The sequence below is a fragment of the Hyperolius riggenbachi genome, chromosome 12 (genome assembly GCF_040937935.1).
Source record: "Hyperolius riggenbachi isolate aHypRig1 chromosome 12, aHypRig1.pri, whole genome shotgun sequence".
NCBI classification, from domain to species: Eukaryota; Metazoa; Chordata; class Amphibia; order Anura; family Hyperoliidae; genus Hyperolius; species Hyperolius riggenbachi.
Window position 1 is genome coordinate 109,639,826 of NC_090657.1, and position 10,080 is coordinate 109,649,905.

Consider the following 10,080-nt stretch of genomic DNA (forward strand, 5'->3'; position numbering starts at 1 on the left):
TAGATTGCCACCAGTCCCCTGACCCTGCCACTGGTTACTGGTTAGTAGAGATGGGAAGTCCGGATCTTTTCAAGGATTCGGATCATTCAAATCGGATCATTGAAAAGATCCGGATCTTTGATCCGAATCTTTGAATCATTTTACTAGGGAAGCAGACTGGGGATGAAATGACTAGCAGGACAGGACTTTCACTGCACTGTACATTCTGTTCAAGCCTGGCTGCTAGTATAGCAAGCTATGTGCCAACTTCAGTGATATATTTTACTTTTAGTTCTGTTTTAAGACATGATATGTAGACTCCTGCAGGATAATAAGATAACCTTTCCTCACCTAAAGAGAGAGGTTTAGCAAGCAAGGGGCCTTATCCCCTCCAGAGTTAAAGAGGCACTTAAGTCATAAAAAAAAAAATGAGTTTTACTCACCTGGGGCTTCCCTCAGCCCCCTGCAGCTGACCGGTGCCCTCGCCGTGTCTCTCTGATCCTCCTGTCCCCGCCGGCGACCACTTCCGGTTTCGCCGTCAGGACCCAACAGGCATGGAAACGCGAGTGATTCTTCGCGTTCCCAGCCACAATATCGCCCCCCATGCTGCTATTGTGGCTGGGAACGCGAAGAATCACTTACGTTCCCATGCCTGTCAGGTCCTGACGGTGAAACCGGAAGTGGTCGCCGGCGGGGACGGGAGGATCAGAGAGACACGGCGAGGGCACCGATCAGCTACAGGGGGCTGAGGGAAGCACCAGGTGAGTAAAACTCATTTTTTTAAAATGACTTAAAGTGAACCTTAAAGAGACTCTGTATTGTTAAAAATCGCACAAAAGTAAACATACCAGTGCGTTAGGGGATATCTCCTATTACCCTCTGTCACAATTTCGCCGCTCCCCGCCGCATTAAAAGTGGTTAAAAACAGTTTTAAAAAGTTTGTTTATAAACAAACAAAATGGCCACCAAAACAGGAAGTAGGCTGATGTACAGCATGTCCACACATAGAAAATACATCCATACTCAAGCAGGCTGTATACAGCCTTCCTTTTGAATCTCAAGAGATCATTTGTGTGTTTCTTTCCCCCCTGAGGGGGGAGTGCATAGCAGAACCACAACACTGAAGAACTTGGCAGCCTTCCAGACACAGGCTGACAAGTCTGACAAGGGAAAGATACATTGATTTATTACAGAGACTGTGATAGTACAAAGTGCTGCAGTAAGCCAGAACACATTAGAATAGCTTTTGGAACTTGTAGGATGATAAAAAACAGGATGCAATTTTTGTTACGGAGTCTCTTTAAGCCAGGATCGTTTTTCAAAATGAAGATATTACCTAAATCTTCCTTCCCAGTCCTGCAATTTCGCTTGTGTAGCGCCGCTCTGGAGCCTTTAGTTACATTGTTACTGGCAGGGTGATTGATTATAATTTATTCAAAATGGAGCTGCTGGCCGGAACTATTTCCGGGTCAGCCAGCGCTTGTTAGCTTCCTGCGTCTCCTGCCTCCTAGCTACGCTCACTCATGCACTGCTTCTATGCAATGCAAATCGCGCCGTGCACGCGCGCCCCCGCTCCGTGCACGCGCGCGCACGCTTCTAATGTTCAGGCACTCGCACAGCTCAGTACAGGCAGCGGCGCCGGCGGCAGAAGGACCCAGCGAGGAAGGAATGATTGACGTGTTTACTATCCTGGGTCATTCGCCGTCAGGCGCCGACAGGGCTGGCTGTCAGGGCGGATTTATGGGAAACAGAGGACCAGATAAGAAAACAAACACTGCGGTAAGACTCTTATCTGGCTCCTCTACTGTGCACACTGTCAGGTTTTAAAAAAAAGGTTGGCTTAAGTGCCTCTTTAAGGTGCACTTTAAAGGGAAGATCCGCGTAGACTATGAAAAACAAACTGCACTTACTTGGGGCTTCTTCCAGCTCCCGGTAGTCGATCGGTGCCCTCACCGCAGCTCCTCTCCCTTCCTCGCCAGGTCGGCTTCCAGGTCGGTTTCTGTGCGCTCCACTGCGGGGGGTCACGTGGTGTAGGGACGTCATCGGGTCTCTACTGCGCCTGTGCAGTAGAGACCCGATGACGTCCCTACACCACGTGACCCCCCGCAGTTTTGAACCGAATCACTCCTTGTGATGATCCGGATGATTCGATTCTCAAAAAAGATTCGGATCAAAGATCCGAATCGTTCATGGTCCGGACAACACTACTGGTTAGCAGCTAATAGTCACCACTAGAGATCATGGAATACAATCTTGTGTCTAATGCTGGCTACACACGCTGCGATTTCCCGCTCGATTGACTGGTCGATCGATTATTTCTGACATGTTCAATCGGGTCTCGATCGATACAGCCATCGATTTACTCATGTTAAGTATGCAAAATCGATGGCTGTTTCGATCGAAAGCCGATTGAACATGTCAGAAATAATCGATCGATCCCGCCGATAGAGCGGGAAATCGCATCGTGTGTAGCCAGCATAACAGGCACTTGGTGCAGAGGGTGGAACCAACCTCTCCCAAAATACTGCTAAAATGATGATGTCATCAAATATTCAGAGGTATCTGGAGGTATCAACTGTATAAAAGGGATCCTGAAACGGTAGCGAGGGAAAAATTCATTCATTTCTAGGGCCTACTCCAGCCCCCTTCAGACCTTTGGCTCACTCGCCGTCCGGGCTGCCTCAAACTGGTGCTAGGGTCCTCTGAAGTTTCTCCGGTTGGGGCATACTGCGCATATGCGGCTCAGCCATGCATGAGCCCCCATCACGCCTCTGTCGCTGAGAGCATACTGCACGCACAGTACTGCTCAGCACAGAACAGTACTGGCGACGGGAGAGCAATGACAGCAAATGCGCAGCTGAAATGCGCATGTCCCGACTTGCCCCAACTAGAGAAATTTCAGAGGACCCTAGCGGCGGATCAAGGCAGCCCAGGCAGACCGCGAGGGAGCCAAAGGTCTGAAGAGGGCTGGAGTAAGTATGATTTTTTTCTCCAATCCCATCTCAGGTACATTTCGAGACTACTAAAATCGAGACCTTGGTGATTATAACCATATACTTGCACCAATCTTTGCCCTGGTTAGCATGTCCCCCTCCCCCCCCCATATGTACAGTATAAACTGTAATGTTGAGCCTTTAGCAAGGTTGCAGCTAGGTCCAGGCAATCAGAGTGGCTGCTTGGGGCCTCACCCACAGCAGGGGCCTCCCATGCTGCCCTGTCTGTAACTTGTACGGCCGTCCCTGCCTCCCCGTCACTCACACACAGACCTCAGATCAGCGACATTGTGAACGGGACAGCAGCACAATGACCACAGAATACTCTTCAAATGGGAAAGTGAGGTCATTGCTCATTTACTGCATTTAAAGAGAACCTGTAACAAAAAAAAGTTCCCCTGGGGGGTACTCACCTCGGAAGGGGGAAGCCTCAGGGCAGTGCAGTTTCTAGTCTAAAATGCACTCAGGGCAAGGGTGTAAAAATTGTGCCCCCCCACCCCAAGCAAGGTATGGGTGCACGCAGTATAGGGTGGCCAGGTCTAGTTGCACTTAGTATAGGTCCCCCCAGTATAGGTAGCCAGGCATAGGTGAGCCAGTATAGTTGCCCCCGGTATAGGTTAGCCAGGTAGGTGCCTACAGTATAGGTAGCCAGTATAGTTGCCCCCAGTTTAGGTTAGATAGGCAGGCACCCCCAGTATAAGTTAGATAGGTAGGTGCCCCAGTACAGGTTAGCTAAGTGGGTGCCTCTAATATAGGTAGCCAGAATAGTTGCTCCAGCATAGGTTAGATAGGTAGGTGCCCCCAGTATAGGTTAGTTAGGTAGGTGCCTCCAATATAGGTAGCCAGTATAGTTGCCACCTGTATAGGCTAGCCCCCAATACAGGTTAGATAAGTGCCCCTAGTATAGGTTAGATAGGTAGCTGCCCTCCAGTATAGGCTAGATTAGGTAGGTGCCCCCCAGTATAGGTTAGATTAGGTAGGTGCCACCCAGTATAGGCTAGATTAGGTAGGTGCCCCCCAGTACAGGTTAGATTAGGTAGGTGCCCCCCAGTATAGGTTAGATTAGGTAGGTGCCCCCCAGTATAGGTTAGATTAGGTATCTGCCCCCCAGTATAGGCTAGATTAGATAGGTGCCCCCCAGTATAGGTTAGATTAGGTAGCTTCCCCCCCCCCCCAGTATAGGTTAGATAGGTATCTGCCCCCCAGTATAGGTTAATTAGGTAGGTGCCCCCCAGTATAGGTTAGATAGGTTGCGGTCCCCCCAGTATAGGTTAGATTAGGTAGCTGCTCCCCAGTATAGGTTAGATTTAGGTAGGTGCCCCCCAGTATAGGTTAGATAGGTAGCTGCCCCCAGTATAGGTTAATTGGGTAGGTGCCCCCCAGTATAGGTTAGATTAGGTAGGTGCCCCCCAGTATAGGTCAGATAGGTAGCTGCCCCCCAGTATATGTTAGATAGGTAGCTGCCCCCCAGTAGAGGTTAGATTAAGTAGGTGCCCCCCAGTATAGGTTAGATAGGTAGCTGCCCCCCATAATGGAGGGGGGGGCCGGAGCCACGGGGAGGGCAGCCCGACCTTTCCCTCTCTTCCTATCCTCTCCCGGGCCGCCCTCCATGCTCCCCCTCAAATGCAGAGCGAGCAGGGAAGCGCTGTATACGACTCACCTCCCTGCGTTCCAATCGCCGTTCTCTTGCTGACGGTCTTTTCCTCTCTACATACACGCTGATACACACGCTGCTTCCGGCTAAACAGGATTGGAACAGGGAGGTGAGTTGTATACAGCGCTTCCCTGCTCACTCTGCATCTGAGGGGGGAGCACGGAGGGCGGCCCGGGAGAGGAGAGGAAGGGAAGGAGAGGTCGGGCTGCCCTCCCCATGGCTCCGGCTCCCCCCTCCATTACAGGTCCCCCCTCCCAACAGCGCTCAGGGCGGCGGCACGCCCCGCACGGCCCTAGAAACGGGCATGCCCCAGGGTCCCAATGAGGCTTCCCCCTCCCCTGTAGCTGCAGGCAATCCAGCGCTGGCTCCCCCGAAGTGCCCGGCAATCCTCCCTTGACAAGCCTGACAGTCGCTGATAAGCGTTGATTTATTTACCTTTCCTGGCTCCAGTGGGGGTGCTGTGCTATAATAAATCTTTTGTTTATTAGAAAGATTTGTCGTCATTGAGGTAAGCTACCTCACATTTTTTCACGTTTAAATTGTTTTTAGATGCTTTTATCTACAATTAGGGCGCCTCTTTACAATTGTCTAGTTCTCCTGTTGTGACACATCATGCCAAATGCTCAGATCTCTGTGACACGTCACGTATGTATAATAGAAAAAATACTATTAATAACCACAAATGAATGGAAGGAGTGCATTATCCTGAATACACTTAAAAATGAAGGATAGAACCTTTCAGGAATATTAATAAAAACAATCAGTGGGACAGTTAGCCACCTCCCCCCTCATTTAGAATGATAGCACAGCACTGACAATTTGCACCACGCGTTATAGCCGCAGTGCGGATATCCCCCCCGCCCCAAGCGCCCTCAGACTCAGTATAGGTAGGTAGACAGGTATAGGTGCCAACAGTATAGGATCTCATGTGTAGGTGCCCCTAATATAGGTTGCCAAGCATAGGTGCCCCCAGTATAGGAAGTCAGTTGAAGGTCTCCATCCCTCCATAGGTAGCCAGGCGTAGGTGCCTCCAGTATAGGTAGCCAGGTGTTGGAGCCCTCAGTAAAGGTAGCCAGCTATAGGTGCCCCAGTATAGGAAATCAGGTGTAGGTGCCCTCAGTATAGGCAACCAGCTATAGGCGCCCCTTTGGAAGCCGGTGCCCTGAGCGACCGCTCCGGTCGCTCATATCAAAGGCCGACTATGTCTCTCACAAGGAAGGGGGAGCACAAATTATGTGCTGCTTGCTGCCACTAAACCCTTAGCAGCCTTTGGTGATAGTAAACTAGCTTCAATGTCTGCCTTTCCCTCTGTGTCGTTTGTCTGTGTTGCTTTTTATCCCTGTGCAGATTTTATCAACACATCAGTAAACAAGAAGTATGGAGTACAGGATTAGTGGTGAGTCATTTCTTAATCTCAATAATGTGACTCACATGCAGATATTTTGAAACAGAGCTTTAATCTGCAGTACATGAATTCTGCATTATTAATCAGAGCTTCATTATGAAATGTATAACTACACTTAAAGGGGCACAATGTCTAATTTCCTGCTGTTACGTCCCTTTAACATAAATACTTGTATGTTGAGCAATGCTATTGACACTTATTGTGGAAGATCAAAAGGAATTTTTCACAGCCTTCCAAGTTAAGGCTTGAAGTGGCAGACCAAGAAAAATCTCGGATAGACAGAAGCGACAAATGGTGAGAACAGTAAGAGTCAACCCACAGACCAGCACCAAAGAGTCACTGTGCATCGTTCAACCATTCTGCACACTTTACACAAGGAGATGCTGTATGTGAGAGTGATGCAGAGGAAGCCTTTTCTCTGCCCACAGCACAAACAGAGCTGCTTGAGGTATGCTAAAGCACATTTAGGCAAGCCAGCTTCATTTTGGAATAAGGTGCTGTGGACTGATGAAACTAAAATTTAGTTATTTGGGCATCACAAGGGGAGTTATGCATGAAGGAAAAAGAATACAGCATTCCAAGAAAAACACCTGCTACCTACAGTACAATATGGGTCTGTGTGGCCTGTGCAGGGACTGGCGTACACGTGAGAAGTGGAACGAAAATCATACATGATTCCAAACATTTTTTACAAATAAATACCAGCAAAGTGGGGTGTGCGTAATTATTCAGCCCCCTTTGGTCTGCGTGCAGTCAGTTGCCCATAGACATTGCCTGATGAGTGCTAATGACTAAATAGAGTACACCTGTGTGTAATCTAATGTCAGTACAAATACAGTGAATGCAGCAGAAGAAAAGACTAGAGGCACTGTAAATTGCAAATGGGGTACCTTTACTCAGCGGTGTACAGACATCGGGTATGCGGTGGGGGTGACAAAGGCCTGACAGCCGTTTCGCTTAACAATACGCTTCCTCAGAGGCCAGTGATATGTACCAGTACGAATACAACTGCTCTGTGACGGCCTCAGAAGTTTTCTAATAGAGTATTGGGAGCAACAACACCATGAAGTCCAAAGAACACACCAGACAGTTCAGGGATAAAGTTATTGAGAAATTTAAAGCAGGCTTAGGCTACAAAAAGATTTCCAAAGCCTTGAACATCCCACGGAGCACGGTTCAAGCGATCATTCAGAAATGGAAGGAGTATGGCACAACTGTAAACCTACCAAGACAAGGCCGTCCACCTAAACTCACAGGCCGAACAAGGAGAGTGCTGATCAGAAATGCAGTCAAGAGGCCCATGTTGACTCTGGACAAGCTGCAGAGATCTACAGCTCAGGTGGGGGAATCTGTCCATAGGACAACCATTAGTCGTGCACTGCACAAAATTTGCCTTTATGGAAGAGTGGCAAGAAGAAAGCCATTGTTAACAGAAGAGCATAAGAAGTCCCGTTTGCAGTTTGCCACAAGCCATGTGGGGGACACAGCAAACATGTGGAAGAAGGTGCTCTGGTCAGATGAGACCAAAGTGGAACTTTTTGGCCAAAATGCTAAACGCTATGTGTGGCGGAAAACTAACACTGCTCATCACTCTGAACACACCATCCCCACTGTCAAATATGGTGGTGGCAGCATCATGTTCTGGGGGTGCTTCTCATCAGCAGGGACAGGGAAGCTGGTCAGAGTTGATGGGAAGATGGATGGAGCCAAATACAGGGCAATCTTGGAAGAAAACCTCTTGGAGTCTGCAAAAGACTTGAGACTGGGGCAGAGGTTCACCTTCCAGCAGGACAATGACCCTAAACATAAAGCCAGGGCAACAATGGAATGGTTTAAAACAAAACATATCCATGTGTTAGAATGGTCCAGTCAAAGTCCAGATCTAAATCCAATTGAAAATCTGTGGAAAGATCTGAAAACTTCTGTTCTCAAACGCTGTCCATCTAATCTGACTGAGCTGGAGCTGTTTTGCAAAGAAGAATGGGCAAGGATTTCAATCTCTAGATGTGCAAAGCTGGTAGAGACATACCCTAAAAGACTGGCAGCTGTAATTGCAGAAAAAGTTGGTTCTACTAAGTATTACGCACACCCCACTTTGCAATTTTTTATTTTTATTAATGTTTGGAATCATGTATTATTTTCGTTCCACTTCTCACGTGTACACCACTTTGTATTGATCTTTCACGTGGAATTCCATTAAAATTGATTCATGTCTGTAACGATCAGTGGGCGCAGAGAGTATCTGATTACCGGTGATCTGCAGTATCACCGGAAATACAGATATATACCAGATTATAAGTGATCTGCAGTCTCACCGATAATCCGATATACAAACTAACCTCTGTTCACCTGAGTAGAGTGTAGTGTTTGGTGTAACTGTAACACTTAGAGGACAAGGCCTCAATGCAGCAAGGAGTACTGCACAGATTCCTTCCGCAGACCTGAGCTCTCCAAGACGGGAGGAGTCAGACTGACAGTAGGAAGGTATTGTAAGGCTTGGTGGTGTATTCTCCACAGTCAGCATGCAACGCATGAGCTGGCGTGGAGGAGGTACACACACTAGCACCAGGAAACAGGCTATCCCTAGTATAGTGGAGGGAAGGACAGACTCCAATAGGAGATTGTGGCGCACAGAGCCGGTGCAGATCTGACAGCCACAAACAATGCTTTAGTTATAACGTCTCAGCGCAAAGTAGCGCTGAGCGCATAAACCAGAACTGAGGAGATCAGGACAGGTAGACAGAATGAACGCTTGCTAGCTAGCGGCTACTTAGCGACAGCAAGCGTCCAAAACCAGACAGACTGGAATGAGGCAGCCAATGCGCTGCGGCGATGGCGTGCCTCACAAAGACAGGACAGGACAGTCAGAAAACAGCAGGATCAAGATAGATGAACGTAACACAGATAAATATACAATAAGTATGATTTCCTAGCGTATTACAATTACAGCTATCAATGAAACTATTTGTAACGTCTGACTAACATATGTATATATCGTCAATAAACCCATATATGACATAAGCAGGAACGCTGACTAGGACTAGAGTAATACAGGGAACAGGACTCAGAAGGATTCGCTATCTCTTCGCAGAGATGAACGCAATCCACAAACGGTAACAGAACAGGATTCAGAAGGATTCGTTATCTCTTCGCAGAGATGAACGCAATCCACAAACAGTAACAGAAGCAGGGTAACTACCTCAGCACGGGTGGTCACGGTACGCGCAACCTACCAAAACGTGCTGGAAAGCTGACTAACTGCACACAGGATATAAACAGTTTGTGTACGTATACATCAGCGACACTGATGTATCAACGTAACACAAATACAAGGAAAATAATAAACGTGCTGGTATGCATATATATTGGCAATGAACCAATATATGATGCAAAGACCAGCAAAGTATCTTTATAACAAGAAACACGATCGGGGGCTAAAGCGACAGCAAGACAGGCTTAAGCTGAAGCTATGAGAACCCAAGGAAACCCTGCAGGAAGCAGATCTTTATACTGAGGTCATCCAATGGGAGCAGACATGCAGATTCCCACACAGGTGAATGATAATCAGTCACAAGCTGACAGCAGGGAAAGACAGACAAAGCTATGCAGCTTGCATGGAAATAGATCAGAACTGCCTGAGCTGCAGCACTACTACTTCCAGCAACAGCTGCTGCAGCAGCGATCATCACAGGTATATCTGAAAGTGACCCTCAGGAGGAAGGATCGCTAACAGAGCGAGGAACCGCCTCTAACGGTAAGGTCGGTTCTCGAGGTCGGACAAGCCAGGTCGTAAACACACAGACAGATAAAGTACAAGATCAGCAGACAAATGCAGAGTCAAAGTACAGGCAGGGTTCGGCAACGGGGTATCAGATATATCGGGGTACAAAATCAGGAGGCAGAAACAGAGTCTAGGAGCGAGCCGGGGTTCGGCAACAGAGTATCAGAAATAACGAGGTACAAGATCAAAGTTCAGAAGGGTAGTCAAGGCAGGCAAAAGTCACATTATAATCACAATCAAACTAGTACTTTAGCTATCAACAGAATCT